Raw genomic sequence first — 16359 nt, forward strand, 5'->3', positions numbered from 1 at the left:
GATGCAGGCTCTGATGTTAAGAGTTTAACTTCAGAAGAAGCGCTGTGTGGTGTGCGGCCAGTGGCTACCCTGCTTTCTGTCTTTGCCAGTGACACACCACGGTGTCAGGTACTCCCATCTGTGTCCTCACCACTTTTAACTTTGCACATTAAAAGACTAAGAGTGAACACTTCCTGTCCTGTTAATTTACATTTCAGGGAACTAGAGAGCTGGCTTATTTGTACACTTTATGAATTATGTGTCAGTGTTTACTCATTTCCACTGGGCTGTCCTATAATGGAGTTGTAAAAGGTCTTTGTGTATTCTGCATTTGGGCTTAATAGAATATGCTTAATCACTTATTTATTTTTGCAATGCTGGAGGTTGAACATACAGCAAGCAGTCTACCAATGATCTCCACTCAGCTCTTTATTCTTGCTTTCACTTTCTTCTTGTAAGCATTTACTACACTTTTGCTCTGCTGAACAAAACTTAGCCTGACACAACATGACATTTTCTTTTCTTCTAAAAAGTTTGCACTTTAAACCATTTAGGTCAATGATCTACTACAGTTAACATTTGTGAATGCTGAAGAGTAAGATCAAGGTTCATCATTTGCCATATGGCTATCTACTTTGTTTTGACACCATTTGCTAAAACACTGTCTTTACAAAACAGGGTGATGGGGACAGTGAGATGGTTCAGCAGGTAAAGGTGCTTGCCAAGAGCGCCAGATGATCTCTGTTCTATTCCCAGATCCCAGTGAGAAAGAAGAAAACAGGACACCTAAGGCATGTCCTCTGGTCACTACATGTATACTACATGTATACTCCAATACATGTATACCCTCTCATACATACACCTGTGTGCACAGGTGTATACACATATGCATGTTCCCCTTATACACACACACACAAATAGCTTTTTCTCAATGACTTATCCTGCTGTCTTTGCTGAAATTCACTTTACCATCTAAGTGTAGTTTTATTTCTGAACCGTTCCACTTATCTAAAAATACTTCCTAGCTGGGTATGGTGGCACACACTCAGGAGGCGGAGGTAGAAGAACGGTGAGTTTGAGGCCAGCCTCAGAACATGTTCAAGGCCAGAATAAGCTACATAGCAAAACCCTATCTCAAATCAACGGCCAGACATGAAGCTCAGTGGCAACAGGCTTACCCAGCATACACAGGACCCTCAGTACAACCCCAGCACCCAGAAAAAAAAAAAAAAAAAAAAAGGAATCAAACAAATAATAAAAAATCAAACAGTTTTTCCATATGCCAGTCACAGACATTTTAAAGTAGTGTAGCTTTATAGCATGTTTGATATCAGGCGATGTTTACTCCTCCTACTTTTAAAAAATTATTTCAGCTAATAAACTTTCAAATTAGGTTGTTAGTATCTTCATACAAGCCTAGCCTAATTTCTACTGTTTTAATTAGACCAATTTACAGATGGCAAACTCCCCCAAAAGATATACATAATACTAATTTTGCCATGTAACGAACATGGAACACTTCTCTATTTATTTAGGACTTTTTTACTCCACCCCAGCAATGTTTCAGTATAGCTATATATTTAATTAAAATTAATATTAAAAACTTTAAATTGTTGCTATTATGAGCTGCTACTTCATCCTCCAGATCTTAACTGTTGGTAGAATTTGAGTTTTATAATACTTACCTGCAATCTAGCTCAATTCACTTTTTAGCTTCAGTACATCATACATATGTGTGTTTATGTACACATATACATATATATGTAAGTATGTATATAAATATGTATGTATAGATATATATACCTAATGCATATATGTATATTTAAGAGACTTATACTTTTTATTTGTTATTATTAGTGTGTATAAGAGCAGGGGCCACATATTCAAAGATATGCCTATGGAGGCCAACTTTTAGGAGTCAGTTCTTTCCTTCCAGGCATCAAATTCAGGTCAGGTTTGTACAGCAAATGCTTAACTGCTGAGCCATCTTGCAAGCCATAACACTTTTACTTGTCCCTTTCCCATTGCTTTACTGTTCTTTTACTCCAATGATGAGAATATAAGAGCAAGTTGTATAAAAATAGCAAAAGCACATACACCCTCCTATACCTGTTTGGAAGAAAGGTATTCAGTTCAACACTGAGTGCAAAGCTAGCTGCAGCTTCTCCTAGGTCTTGTGTTGCAGGTTTGCTTGCTCAGTCATCAACAGGCAGTGTTGTCACAGGATGTGGCCCTTATCTCTGATTCTATTAACCTGGCAAACAACTCAAGGGATTGTAGATGTTAAACAAACCTTGAATTCCTGAGCTAGATGCTACATAGCCACGCTGTGGCATCCCTTCAAAAGTGTTACAGATGGTAGCATTTAGTTAGTATCTAGCTAGAACCTCTGTCTGCTGTCATAAGGCCATTGCTCTTTAGTTCCTTTTCTGCCTGTGGCTTTGGCTCTGCACCAGGGACACAGGTAGTACTGTACAGTGAGTTAGGGAGCACTCCCTCCTCTAAACAATGTGTACAAGATTACTTTTTGTCCCATTAATACTCAAAACTAGGAAAACTGGTGGGGCCTGTAGCTTTCTTGGTAGATGTTTTAATGAAACACTAAAATTTTCAACTCTATAGACAGTGATTAAAGCATTCTTTTTCTATGGGTCAGTTTTCACAATTTGTGTCTTGCAAGGAATGGAATTCTTCTCCATAACACGAAGCTCACTGAATTCCTTGTCTGTTCCCAGTCCCAAAACTGCTCATGTCTTTTCTCATTTTCAGTCTGGCTACAGATTTTTCAGTTTTATCAATCATTTCAAAGAAGTACATTTTTTTTTTCTTTCAACTTCATCAATTTTGTTCTTTCTATTACACTGGTTTGTGGGGTTTTTAAAAATATTTTTTCTTTTATTTTTAAGATTAACACAATTATGCCATTTTCCCTGTTCTCAAATACCTCTCCTTGCTCTCTTTCAAATTCATGACCTCCTTTTGTTTCATTAATAGTTGTTCTACACACATATGTATATACATGTACTCAAAAGCTGCTCAGTCTGTGTATGCATACACTCAGGGCTGACCACTTGGAATTGGATAACCAATTAGGGCTCTGTTTCTCTCAATCTCAGCACTCCTTAACTGCCTGCAGTTGTGTAGGGTTAAGACCTCGTGGGTTTTGCTGTCTACTTTGGCATGAGCTCATGTTTGGACAGTCATATTGGTGAGATTTCAAGTGTGTGTCTTCTCATAATACTAGGAGACACAATCTTACAGCAAATTCCTGATCCTCTGGCTTTTACAATCTTTTTAGCTCCTCTTCCTCAAAATTCACCGAGCCACAGATACTCGAGATGCATTCATTGGAAGTGGGAGCCACAACTTGTCTCTTGGAAAAGGGAAGTTTCCTTGATAAAGGGTGAGGACTATACTTATACTTATCGTAGCTAAAGAATATGCTGGCCTAGCAAAGTGGCAGCTGTAGTTTTCCTCTAAGATCCATAGTGTCACTAGGTCTTGGTAGTTGGTTAGATTTCCAGTTCCAGGCATGTTTACCCTGTTGTTAGGTGGGTCCTACGTCTAATTAGAGAGCTGCTGGTTACCACCAAGGTGTGTGTGCCACTACTGCACCCTTAGGTTAGCCAAGCTGACTGTTGCTGGACCACAGGCATCATAGCCGGATAGGACTGTTGGTTACTTCCTTCCTTTAGAGGCTTGTATGACACCTCTTGTAGAATGAGAGCTAGTCCTGAGAGAAGAGGCTTTTGGGTCAGTTCCCAGTCAGGGCTTCTGGGTCCTGGTGTCTTCAGCAATAAGACCTACCCTTCTACTACTGGGGAGCAACCAAGGTTCACAGCAATAGCCTGTGATGTTTTGGGAGTCTCTCAGACAACCCTGAGCAACAACTCAAGACAGGTTTCTCATGTCTAGAGTTGAGATTTTTGTTAGATTAGCTCTTGGAAGGCTTACTGTCAGCTCAAATGAGACATTTTCATATAAAATATCTATGCATATTAATACACAGACATACGTATTATAGATTTTTTAGGTAGACAACAGCATAATTCATTATGACTTTTACAGACATCTATAAAGGTTATGATAACTTCCTCCTTCTTTCTTCTGTATTTATCTCTCCCTCTCACTAATTACAGTCCTCCTTTTACCTATTTAAATTATTTGTACCCTGCTCCTAATTAGAGGCCTGTCTTTCCCTATTCAAATCACTTATACCCTGCTATTCCTTTCTAATTCTCCTTCACCTCCAACTCCCCAATAATGGTCCCCTCTGAGTTCCTTGGTTTCTGCATTTACTATGGAATCTACATTCACATCTGAAGATCTAGAGCTAGGAGCCTGCAATAAGACAGAACACGTGGCATTTGTCTTTCTGAGTCTGAGTTACACAACTAAAGTTCATTCACTAACTTTCAGTGTTCATGATTTCAATTCTTTACATATGAATAGCATTAATTAGGGAATATTTACCATCATACTTTAATTATCCATTATGGGTTGAAGGATATTTAGGTTGTTTTCCATTTCCTAGTTATTGTGAACAGAGCAGCAATGAACATGACTAAGCAAGTACCTATAGATTAAGATGTCAAGTCCTTTCAGCATAAGCCAATGAATGGTATAGTGGGTTATATGGCAGATTTATTTTTAGCTTTTAAAGACTTTTCCTCACTGATTTCTATCATGGCTGCACCAGTTTGCAATCCCAGCAAGAGTGAATGGGGGTCTTCTTTTCCCGTGTCCTCTCCAGCATTTGTAATCTATTGTTTTGTCAATTTTTGCCATTCTGACAGGGTAACATGAAACCTCTAAGTCATTTTGACTAGTATTTCCCTAATGGCTAGGAATAATAAACATTTTTGGAGATATTTCTCAGCCATTTTTTTTCTTCTTTTGAGAACTTTCTGCTCAAGCCTGAGACATTTTCCAAATAGACCATTTGGATTTTTTGTTATGAATTCTTTGTATATTCTGGATATTAATCCTTTGACAGATGGATAGTTAGCAGATTCTTTCCTATTCTGCAGGCTTCCTGTTCATCTGTTCTTTCTTTTGGCTTTTTGAGACAGGGTTTCTCAGTGTAATAGCTATGGCTATCCTAGAACTTGCTCTGTAGACTAGGCTGGCTTAAAATTCCCAGAGATCCACCTGCCTCTACCTTTTGAGTGCTGGGATTAAAGGCATGTGCCACCATACCCAGCTGATTGTTTCTTTAGCTGTGCAGAACTCTACTTTCATAAACCTGCATGTAAACTGTTGGCTTCCATTCTTGGGCAAAGGGGATCCTATTCATATAACCCTTTTCTACTCCTATATAATGAACAGTGATACCTATGTTTTCTTCTAGTTGTTTCTGTGTTTATGCATTTGGAATGAGTTTTTGCGTAGGGTGATAGATCCAGGTCTAACTGAATTCTTCTGCATGTGGACATCCAGTTTGCCCAGTATCATTTGTTGAAGAGTCTTTCTCCAGTTTATGTTTTTGATGTCTTTGTCAAATATTAAATGGCTGAAGTTAAGTATACTAACATTAGAGGTCTTTGATTTTGTTCCATTGGTCTCCATGTCTGTTTTTGTGGCAGTACCACACTGTTTTTATTACTATGGCTCTGTAATATAGTCTAAAGATCTGGAATGGTAATCATTTGTGCTTTCTTTTTCTTTTTCCAGGATTGTTTTGGCTATATAGTTTCAATGAATTTTAGGGTAGTTTTGCATATTTCTGTGAAGAATGTGATGAGGATTTGATTAAAATTGCACTGAATCTGAAAATAGCTTTTTGTAAAAGTCATTTTCACAATATCAATTTTACTAATGGGGTGTCTTTCAAGTTTCTAGTCTATCTCTTGAGAGTTTTAAAGTATTCATTATTAAAGGTCCTTGGTTAATTTTATTCCAAGATTGTTTATTTTCTTTGAGACTATTGTGAATGAAAGTGTGTGTATGATCTTTTTATGTTTGTTAGTGGTGTACAGAAAATTTGTGCAGTTTGATTCTGTACCCTGCCTCATTCTGAATTTGTTCATCATTTCTAGAAATTTTCTGGTAGAATTTTTGGGATTTCATATACAGTATCCCATCATCTGAAAAAAAAAAAAAAAGATAATTTGACTTCTTTCCCTATCCCATTTAATTGCCTTCTCTTGCCTTATTGCTTAGTACTAAGCTGTAGTACTTCATTTGACTTCTTTCCCTATCCCATTTAATTGCCTTCTCTTGCCTTATTGCTTAGTACTAAGCTGTAGTACTTCGAGCATAATGTTGAGGAGTGAAGACAGGGGACATCTGGGTTTCATTCCTGCCTTCAATAAGACTTCTTCAAGCTTTTCTCTATTTAGAATGTTGTTCGCTCTGGGTTTCACATATTTAGATTTACTGTGTTGAAGTGTTTTCCTCTAGCCCTACACTCTCTAGAGCTTTTAATAACAACAACAACAACAAAGGTTGAATTTTGTCAAGGCATTCTAGTATACTAAGATGATCATGTGATTTCTGTCTTTAAGCCCGTTTATGTAATTTATTACACATATTGACCTGGCTTATTGTGAACCATCCCTGCATTTCAGGATACAGCCAGCTTGGTCAAAGCAGATAATCTCTGATATGTGTCTATACTCAATTTTCAAGTATTTTATTGAGCTTTATTGAGGTCTATGCTCATCAGAGATATAAGTCTGGAGTTTTTTGTTGCATCTCTATCAGGTCTGGGTGTTAGAATGATACTGGCTTCATAGGAGGAGTTTGGGAGTGTTCCTTCTTTTTATTTAGAATAGTTTAAAAGAGATTGGCTGTAGTTCTACTTTGAATGTCTGGTAGAATTCTGCTGTAAATTCATCTAGATGCAGATTTTATTTTAAGTTGGAAGGCTTTTTATTACTACTTCAATCTCATTTGTTATGGGTCTGTTATAGGTTATTGTCTTCTTGGTTTAATTTTGGTGTTTTGGTTGAATCTAGAAATCCAACCATGTCTTTTAGATTTTCCAGCTTAATGGAGTACAGGTTTTTAAAATATTCTCTTATAATATTTTGAACTTATTTTGGTATATATTGGAATTTTTACTCACTCATTTCTGATTCTGTTATTATGGTTAGTTGGGCCAAGGGTCTATTTCACTTATCTTCTCAAAGAACGAGCTCTTTGAGAAGATAAGTTGATTATTTCTATTTTAATAATATTTGCTCTGATTGCAATTATTTCTTGCCATTGACTAGGTTTGGATTTGGTTTATTGTTTCCCTAATTTTTTTTTTTTTTTTTTGGTGTGTGTGTGTGTTGGATCATTAAGTCATTTATTTGTGCTCAGATTATTTTGATGCCGCCACCCAGAACTACAAATTTCCCTTGGAGGGCTACTTTGAATGGTCCTAGAAGCTTTGTGGTGTTGTGTCTTCCCTTTCACTTAGTTCCAGCTACTTTTAAAATTGTTCTTCTTTGACACACTTATCATTCAGTAATATGTGGCTTAATCTCTATGAGTTTGTGAATTTACAAGAGATTTGCTTGCTGCCAATTTCAAGTTTTATTGCATTCTGATCAGAAGATTTGAATTTGAATTTATAAGATTTGTTTTGTGCTCCTGGATATGCTCTATTTTAGGAAAGCTTCTGTATGCTGCTGAGTAAAATGTGTATTCTTTGTTGTTTAGGTGGAATATCCTGTAGGTATCTGCTATGCTCATTTAATGTATGTAAATTAATTCTGACATTTCTGTTTATTTTTGGTCCAGATGACCCACCCATTTGTTGGAGAAAGTGGAGTATTAAAATCACTGTTAATAAGCTGATGCTAACTTTTGAATATTTGTCTTTAAATCTAGTAGTAGTTTTTGTTTGTTTTGTTTTAACTGAAATTGGGTACACCAGAGTTTGATGCATATATGTAAAGGATAGTAATGTCTTTTTAGTTAACTGTACCTTTGATTAGGAAGAAATATCCCTCTCTATCCTGGATTCATTTTAGTTTGATGTCTGTTTTGTCAGATATTAGGGTAACTATACCTGTTTAGTTCCTGGTCCCATCTGATTGGAGTCCTTTTATCCATTTTTTTTTTTTTTTTTTTTTTTACTGTAAGGTGATGCCAATCTTTAAAGCTAAGATGTGTTTTTATAGAGAATGAATTGATGGGTTTTGTTTCTTGATCCATTCCATAAGCCTGTGTCTTTTGATTGGAGAACTGAAGCCATTCATATTTAAAGTTCTTATTAAAATGTGTGTTAGTTGTGGGTATTGTGTTGTTGATTTTTGCTGTGTCTTCTCACACAGTGGTAGTTTATGTTTCATTTTATTGCTAATTATGGCTTTGTATTTTTTTCCTACAGTCTCTCTGCTATGTTCATTCTTCTCTTCAGTCTAAATATTATTTCCTGTATTTTCTTTAGGTTTGGTCTGTTGGATATAATTTTTTTTAGGTTGTTTATATTATGGGAAGTTTTTATTTCTCCTTCCTTTATGGTGGGTATTTGTTATCTACTAGTTTAGGCTGGCTGTCATAGTCTTTTAGGATTTCAAACGCACTGCTGTAGGATCTTCTGGTTTTTAAGGTTTCCATCAAGAAATCAGCTGTCATTCTAACTTTTCCTTTATATGTGATTTGAGTGTTTCACTTGAAGCATTCAATACAATTTCTGTGTTATGTATGCTTGCTAAGTGTTTTTAACTATGACATACTTTGGAAATTTTTTTTTCTTGTCTTATTTGTTCTTTGTGCTTCTTGAATCTATATGGGTATGTCTTTTTCTTAGTTTGGGGAAGTTTTCTTTTATAATCTTGTTGAAGGATTTTCCCCCCTCATCTTGCCTATAATTTAAAGTCTTGTCAACCCCAGTCCCTGCCTCAACCGCATGGCTCCCACATTCCCTGTAGGTTCCTTTTCTGTTTTTTTTTTTTTGTTCTAATTTTTCATATTCCTTGCTTATTAATTTTTCATATTCCTTCTACTTTATCTTCAAGTCCTGATTCTGTACCTTCTGTTTGATTCATTCTACTCACAAGGTTTTCCTCTGAGTTTTGTAGTTGAGTTATTTTGGTTATTCAATTCCATTATCATTTCAGCTTGAGTTCTCTTTTTATCTCCTTACTGAATTCCATTCTCAAGACCTGGGTTATGCTTGTCGTTTCCATCAGCTTTATGTTTGTGTTTCCTTGGGCATGACTCGGGTATTTATTTTCATTAAGTTTTTTTTCTTTTTCCTTAATTTCAGTGTGCTTTTTGTGGCTTTTTAAAATCCTTGAATTCTTTGATGAAACATATAATTCTTCTTTTTAAATTCTGTGTCCTGGTGTTCATGTAGGTAATTCTTGTTCACAAACGTTTCTATGGGACTTACAGATTTAGGAGAGAAAATACTGGCTTGATTTTTCATTGCTGATATTTTTGAGATGAGATCTGGGCATGCAGATTTCTAAGTTTTATATGGACAGAGCAGGCTGGAGAAAATGAAAGCATGTTCAGGGATGGTGAACAATGGAACAGAGTTCAGGATGTAGCTCCAGCCTGGAGTGTGGGGGTTGATCTGGCTGAGTGATAAGGCTGGATATGTGTGGGAGGGGCCTGTGGGTTGGAGGTTAGGTAGGTAAGGTCTTTGCAGAAGACTCGAGATTAGTAATGGCACAGACAAGGGTGGCCAGACTAGGCTGTGACACTGGATGAAGGACCCAGGCTAGATCTGACAGGTTGGTGACACGATAGCTTAGACTGGAAGATGGCATGGATGAGAAGGTGGCAAGGATGCAAAGGTGGCATGGATGGGAAGGCGGCATAGATGGGAAGGTCAGGGAGTCTTACTACGATAGATCCTGGTGAAGGATGTGGCTAGGTGGAGAGGTTCTGTTTTTTTGTTGTGTTGTTGTTTACATTCCTGCTTTCACTCTGTAATTGTAATAGCTTGAAAACTATTTTAAAAACATTCTTCCCCTGGGCTGTGCTATCAGACACACAGACAAACATTGTCTCTCTCTCTAACTAAATAATGATTTCAAGCATCTTGTTTTATGCCATTGCCAATGATTAAATGAACAAAAGAAAGAAAGGAAAAGTGAGAGGGGTACAGCATTTTTATGTTGAAAATATTTTCTGCATTTAAGACTTTATCCTTGGAGTAAATTAATAAAGTTTAAATATTACACAATCAAGTTTAAACTAAGAGGTTTTCTGGGCAAAAGCCCTAATACATACTACCAAGTTGCTTTCCAAAAATGTTTCCACAAATTCCAATCATATGCTTACTTTTACTACACCTGGGATTATCTTTCATTTCTGCAGAGTTACAAACAGCCCTTCCTTCTGCCGCCTGTGTGTCTTGGAATGCTACCTCCCTCTCACTTATTTCCGTGTGTCTATCAAGAGGATGCTGCCTGCTTCCCTGAGAGGACCTGGCAATGTCCTCTATTACTTAAGTTCTACTACATCAGTCAAAGGCCCCAGAGTAAGTTCACAAAATCAGTGTATCTAAACAAATGCACAATGACAGTTTCTTCCTCATATTTGTTTTGAAATGTCCAACATGGTCTTCGAACTTTTAGAGGTGTGGGGAGGGAACACAACTCTGTGGAATCGCTTCTCCCTTTCCACACTCACATGCCTTCTGAGGGCTGAACCCAGACTGCACAGGTTTGCGTGGCAAGTGCCTTTACTGCTGAGCTCTCTGTCTCACCAGCCCAACTACCAGGATTTGTACAGAGGTATATACAGTCATTTGTGTTGAAAATGTCAAGGTTTTAGACATTTGAAAACCCAATTTTGACTATTTTGAAGCAATATGTAAGGCAACAAAACGTCATTTACCCATCCAGTACCACTCGGCACATGTGATGACTAAGCACTTAAAAATGTGGCCAGTTCTCAAACTAAGGACTGAATCTGTCTAGTTTCACTGAAATGCAATAGCCTCTTTTATACTGCACAGGCTGAGTTAAACAAGAGAATGGGTCTCACCCTCAACCCCTGCTTTTTGTTATACAACTCAAACACAGTTTTGCTGTTTTAAGCAAACCTGGTTCCCCCATAGCAGCACAGCTGTTTCTCAGCAAGCTTCTTCACAGGCTTACATCACTCCCCTTGACTCTTGGTCCTGAGTTTACTACCTTGTTGTGATCATTCGTTGGCTAATATGACCATGTGGATTTGATAGATTGTTGGTATAATGTTCTTGTGGAATGTATACAACTTACCCTTGTTCATTCACATGCTGATTTCTCTACCCCACTATCTGGTTTCAATCCAGACATTGCATTATGACAAGCATCACCTGCCTCAAGTTTGTATGAACATGCCACCATTTGTTCTCTGTATTGCCAATAAAACAACCAGCCAGTGCTGAGCAATGGAGAGAATAAGGTGGCACATCCTGGTACAGAGGGGAGGAGAAAGAAACAAGTGGGAGGGGGTTGAGGAAGAGAGATCTGGGAGGAGAGGACCTGGAATCACCAGGAGAGATGAACTGGGCCTAAGATATGACTGAAAGCAAATATAATGTAGGAAATCCAAATGGGATGAAGCATGCAGGCTTGGAGGTTTAGGATGGAATAATTGTTGCCCAGCATTGTCCTCTATGTTAAATAAATCACAGTCTCTATGTGATGATTTGGGTATACAGCTGGTTTAGGAATGACTGCTATTTAACTAAAAGATAAATCAATATTAAATATTGATAATCAACAATAACAGATAATATTGTATTTTCTTTTACTTGTATCCTTTCATGTGTGAAAATTTAGATAAACAACTCCTGGTTGTGTTAGTGGCTTAGATTTCTACATCTTCCTTCTTATGTTCTTCTGCCTGCTTCCTGGCATAGCTTTTCCACTTCACTAAGTGGCAAAAGGTCTCCCTTAATCTCAGAGAACTTCCTACAGCCCTGCCTACTTCTCCCTCATCAAGACCCACTCTCCCTAGAATAAACTGCTGCGCTCGTACTCAACTATTTAAATCCTTAAAATCACACATGCTCCTCTCCTTCAAACCCCCACTGTCATCGTCCCACACAGGAGAATATTCCACACCATTATGTTTCCAGCCCTTCTTCCTGCTTCACAACTTTCAAGAATTCTACCTGAGTCCTGCATTCTGAAGAGATCCTGGATACGCTCAGCACACCTCACACACAAAAGGGGCATTGCTGTAAACAGCACTTGGCACTCTTGGAAATGCCTTGGTTCTTTTCTAGTAGGTAGGTAGGCAGGTAGATAGATAGACAGACAGACAGACAGACAGAGAGACTCCATAGTTTGGAGCCTACCTTGAATCATCAAGGTGGAAGACTTAAGGTACTTGGTTTACATTTACTCCAGGCTCGTTTTCCAATAGAAAACTAAATATCACTCTTAAGAGCTGTGAAGCACCGTAAACTCTCGGTCATCTAGAAATTTTGCTACCGACCTATCTACCTGCTGGGTTGTGAAATGCTGAGCCTTTTACCATTGTAGTTGTACCAAAAGCAGGCCCTGGCATACACTGGGTGTTCAGTAGCATTTTCTGAATATAAGCGAATGCATAGTAAGGAACCAAATGGCCACCTTATTCATCTCAGAGTCCTGTCACACACAGAAGCAGAGAAGGAACCTTCGAAGAGAGAAAGAAGCAGCACAGAGTGCAAAGTGAACTCACTTCTTTCTTCTAAGTTCTTTCCCTCATTTCTCCTATTTAATGATCTGGAAGTGCAGCAATCATGAATCTAGGGAGCTTCTAATCCTAACCCAATTTAAAAAAAAAAAATTGTTTTAAAAAGAAAAGATCAGTCTTATCTCATGAGATCAGGAAACAATCATTTTTAGATTACTGGTATCTGTTCTCTTTCTTACTGGGAGCAAATGTGTGTGCAAACATGGGTTAGGGTTAAGGTTAGGGTCCTTTAGGTGAACGAGAGCTACGGACACTGAGGAGGGAGCTAAAGTCCTTCACCATGCTGATGACTGGTGCTGCAATAAGGCCAGGGAACAGTCTTACCTGAGAGAAAGAGAGCATCATACAGGGCCCAGCAGCACCATCAGACAGAAGCAAAAATAAAGTTCTCACCTGACCTGACGTGGTTTCTCTGAGAAAACACTAGGAAGTCTTAAAGGGGAAGCAGGCATGTGCAAGGAAAAGGAGACTGTGATGGGGGAGCTTTAGAGTGACTCTGTGGCTAAGGCTCTAAGCTCAAAGGGCCAAGAAGGTGGAGGAGCTGCTGCACCGAGCCGCAGCTACAGGGGTTAGACTGCCAGCTGTTGTGCTGAGCACATGACAGACTGAGATTATTCTGTGCGGAGAAATAAGAAGCCCCTACTGGGTTTAATTTCCACTTCCACCTAGGAGTGTCACATTATTTGGAGACTGGATGGGGACAGGGCAATAAAATGTGGGAGGTGTAGGAGATCGATCCATGGTCTTGGTGAGGAAGGAAGTTTCCCCACTGAAGAATGGAAGAGTGGCTCCATGAAAAGAAGTGAAGAAAAGAGGCAGCTAAGCACGAAAGAATCCAGACGACCAAGTAACTGGTCCAACATCACAGGTGAGGACAATGGTGCCCAGCACAGTCCATGGGCTTCCTGCACACCACAAGGCTGCAGGGCCATTTATAGATATGCCAGGACATTACATGAAGGATGTGCTAAGCACTAAATGAAGCCTTGTGCATGGCAGGGGCTAGGGGAGTGGGGTCTAAGTTTCAAACTTGTTTTACAACTTGCCACACGGTGGGATAAGGGGGCACATTCTCCAAATCTCTTTTCACTAGACTAACATTCTCATAGAACAGTACAAGCACCATCACACTGGTCCTGGAGCAGTAAATGAGAACTCAGAAGTGGAAGCACAATGTAAAAGCTGTGTATGTGACCCAGCAGTGCACAGCCTTGAGGAAAGAAGGGACGTTTAGGCAACCTTTGTGGGGCAGAGTGATAACACTGTACCTTCTCATGTACAATCACCAATTCTGGGCAGACTGGTAAATCAAGTACATGGAGTCTTGAGAAGAAAATGCAAGTGAATACTTACTCTGCAGTTTGAAGTATTTACTAACCAAGACCCAACAGACACAAACAAGGAGGCAAAGGCAAAATAGAATGTACCCAGCTCACAGCAAGAGCAATAGGAACATGGAACCTCAACGAGCTGGGAAGAAGGTTTCCACCTAGAACTAACAAAGGAGGGCCCCTGAACAAGCCTACAAGTGGGGAAGACAGGGACAAGCTCAGTCCCACCACTGTGATACTTGTGTCACCTTGCAAGGGGGTAAGCCCAGCACACAAGGGAGAGCCAGTCTCTGGTAATACGCTGCTGGGAGATGTGCAGGAGAGGGACCGAGGGACCTACCCAGGCCAGTCAGGGGAGGGTACAGGAGGGAAGTGCAGGCTCTTTGGAGGAAAATATGTTAGCATCCATAAAATACTGTTTGACTTGGCAAGTACTTCTAGGAATTAAGAGAGAAACTCTATTAAAGGTTAAAAAAAAAATAAACGGCCAGTCAAGGACACTCCCTTGTATACTGGCCCTAGGAGAAAAATTCGAGCAATTTCAAATGTCCCACAATGGGAGTTAAGTGTAAATCAATTGCACCCAAACAGTGGAATCTGAGGCTGACCTAGGCGCTGATAAGGAATTAACAGACAAGCTGCTATGTGACAAAAGTCAAGATAGTGAACAGAACATTAAAGACGAGCAGGCTAAAAGGAAGAGGCTGGAAACCACTTAGGCCTAGGCACACAGGTTATTTCTGCAGCTGCAGAAGCAGCCAACTAAAGCTACTTTCTGGAAGGAGAGTCTGATATTAAAGGACAGCTAGCAGCCACCTCTCTGCACTGGCAATAAAAACATTTAATCTTCTCAAAAGTCTGCTGAGAAATTTTCACGCCTTCTAAAAAACTAAAACAAACAAACAAAGTTGAAAGAATAACCAAATGGTAGTATATTTATATGAATGAATACTACACTGAAGAGAACAGAGTAAGACTGAATGTCCTACTAACAGAACTCACTTAGGTTTCTTTCTATTGTAGTAACAGTTACTCTAGAAATTAACTGCGGTTCTGAATACCCAATTCTACAAATGCGCTAAGTTGTAATACATTGTACAGTGTGGGTTCATGAATGGCAGAGCCTGCCACACACACAAGTGCTCTCTCCTCTCCCTCTTTTCCTCCGTCTCTCTCTCCTAATGCAGTGTTAGGGCTTGAACCCCAGACTTCCCACATGTTAAGATACACACTCTACCACACAACCCCCTCCCCACCCCTGTAACTGATTATCCAAGGAGTAGAGGAGAGAGATGTTTAGGAACTGAGGCTCGTATGTCAAATGTGACTCATCAATGGATATTCCTTTTCTCCCTTCTCACTCACCGACTTACACAAAAAGTCCGAGAAGGCCGCAGCCACAGCCACAGCTGTGAAGTGTTTCCTATGACTGCTCACATATTAAAGCTGAGCGTTAAGACAAAAAAATGTGTCATAAAGATGAGTGAAAGACAACTGTGGTGGAACAGTAAGTCAGTGTGGTACATAGTTTAAACACTACACGAAGCACAATTTCTACAAGTGCGCTAGAAGTATCTAGAGGACCAAGCGCCCATGCTCACTCATGCCCAGGGTCGCGTCTGAATAGCGGCAGGCAAGAGCTGGGCAGGTCAAACAAGATTTGGTTTCTGTCTGTAATATGTCTGAAAGATGTGCTTTGTTCGAAGGAGATACACGCATTAACTGACTATCTGAACTTATTTTTTAAGTGAAGATGACAGAACTAGAAAGTTAACAGGACTTGGTGAAATAAGCAAACACTAGTTCTGCTCTTAGCTTAATTTTACCAGGAATGGGCATGGAATGTTCTGATCCTGTCCTTCCAGGCATTCTACTTACATCCCCTTCATTAACTTCAGAACTAAGATCTGTAACTTAAAAGGTGGAAATGGCTTGAAAGACAGACATGAGTGGGCACAGGCAGGTGAACTCCTGGATTCTGACCACAGCCAATGACATGGGGCATATAGTTCCCATTTCGGGCCACTGGGACACATGACCACTCCTAGGCTTGGATTTAGCCTTATCTTGGAGAGAGCCTATGCTCGTAGCCTTAGCATTCACACAGTCACATAATGGCCTGGTGAGACCTGGGGAACTTCTAACAGTTCTCCTCAGAAGGCAAGCAAGTCTGGCCAGTGTTTTATCAAAGTACACTCTTGGAATAAATCAATTAACTGCTGAGCAATCCAGACCCTAGGATGGTCCAGACAAGCTGTTTTACACTCTAATATATATACACAATATATACGTATATAAAATAAAAAAATATTATATACTTACACAATATATAATTTATTTATTTGTGAATTATACTAATATATTTATATAGTATGTTATACTATATAATTTTTAAGCATTTTATATATGTACATATAAATAATAT

The 16359-nt window shown here is 39.0% G+C and overlaps 1 protein-coding gene across 1 annotated transcript in view; it reads right to left on the reverse strand.

Moving 5' to 3' along the window:
* Window positions 1–16359, reverse strand: part of Asb7 (ankyrin repeat and SOCS box containing 7) — a 46216-nt gene that overhangs the window by 18960 nt on the left and 10897 nt on the right. The window lies entirely within an intron of this gene.

Source organism: Psammomys obesus, unplaced genomic scaffold, assembly GCF_907164565.1.
Source record: "Psammomys obesus unplaced genomic scaffold, mPsaObe1.curated_primary_1811, whole genome shotgun sequence".
In the NCBI taxonomy this organism is placed as follows: Eukaryota; Metazoa; Chordata; class Mammalia; order Rodentia; family Muridae; genus Psammomys; species Psammomys obesus.